Here is a 1,612-nt window from a genome sequence, read left to right as displayed (position 1 = left end):
GTTGTTTTTGTAGATACAGACTAACACGGCTACCCCCTGATAGGAGATGTAATGTATAACAGAGATTTTTGAATGGAACAAATACAAAGCAATTGCTTGAAATAAAACTAAAGTTAAGACAAAGATTGAAACAGTGTAAACAGGGAAACAGAAAGTACATTTTACAAGAACTTTTTTTTGTTTTCCTCTCAGTACTTTCACTTCTGAAATTTGCCACTGTTCTCTCTCAATCTTTGTGAAGAGGGTGCTTTATTTTTATTTTTGAGAATTTGCCGCGCGCAGCCCAAAATAACAAACACACAGAAAGGGACTTCATAAGGTTGTTACAAGGTGTTTTGTTTGTTAACTTGTAGACAACGCTATATGTGGTTTTATATTAAAAATATTAAACATACCATCACTGACTCAGAATTGTAGATAATTTTTTTTAAAATCTTAAAAGAAGATTTATTACAATGTAGTCGTCTCAAGGAATAAGACCAGTAAAGAAAACAAGCATTTTGCAAAACCAAAATATTATCAAAGAGATGGGGTTTGGAGGGAGGGGAGTTGGGTGGGTTTTTTTGCAATACATAAAATCTAGAAAACTTTCCTCAACACCACCCCAAAAAACAGTATATCTTGAAGGGCGGAACAATTTTATTTGCCAAGTTACATTAAAGTATATAAATGCATTATGTAATGTGCCAAATAAAAGAGTTCTAAAGCTTAACAAAGCAAACTCTGTTTGTTAGTTGTAAACCAAGGGTGTCAAGCATACAGCCCACATGCTGAACCTTTTCCCATCCAGCCCCATTCAAAATTAACAAAGCTATCCAGACTGCAGCTGCCTTTCTTGATACAGCTCAGAGGAGCTAGTGTAGGCAAAGTTGAGAAAGAAGCTTATGTCTGACTGGCCACAGGTACCTGAACCCGTCCTCTTCTCAGCAGTCCTTTGTACAGCTGCTCTCACAATGCCCCACAGTACAGGCTTAAATAAGAAGTCCTTCCTGTCCCCTTTACTTCAGTTCTGCTGCTGCTGCCAAACCTACAGGAGTGGGTCCCTTATCTCTCCCTCACTTCTGTCCCAGTCCCTCCTGCCACCACTGCCAACCTCCCATTATAGAAGTGTGGGAGAGAAGCCTCCAGAGGAGGATTCCCAAATTGAGGCAGAAAATAGAAAATTCACCAAAAATTGGTGAGGGGGTGATACAGGAATGCACGGAGAGATTAATTAATTAACAAAGGACAGGAGGTTTCATAAATGCATTTACCCTCTTAAAAGTCTACATTTAAATGCCATATTTAACTGTGCTAGCTAAAGAGGCTCACTCTGTGGTTAGACAAGAATACAGTGTTTGCCTCCTGACAGTGAAATTTTAATTCCGACCCACAGACTCAGAACAAATTTGACCACCACTGCAGAATGGGTTTGACCCCTCCCCAAGTATAGACACTATATTACCTGGAAGGGCTATGTGAGATAGTGGTTTGTTGATAATTGGAAGATGCAGGACTACCATGCATGGAATTCTGAGAAAGTTTGTACTGTGGCATCATCATTCCTGTTTAAAAAAAAAAAAATCAATGTTACCATATGTATACATTGTACATTTTCAACTCTTAGATTTTT

Source organism: Terrapene carolina, unplaced genomic scaffold, assembly GCF_002925995.2.
Source record: "Terrapene carolina triunguis isolate 2854851 unplaced genomic scaffold, T_m_triunguis-2.0 Scaffold69, whole genome shotgun sequence".
Taxonomy (NCBI): domain Eukaryota; kingdom Metazoa; phylum Chordata; order Testudines; family Emydidae; genus Terrapene; species Terrapene triunguis.
The sequence above is the reverse complement of the archived record's forward strand: the minus strand, read 5'-3'. Positions refer to the sequence as shown.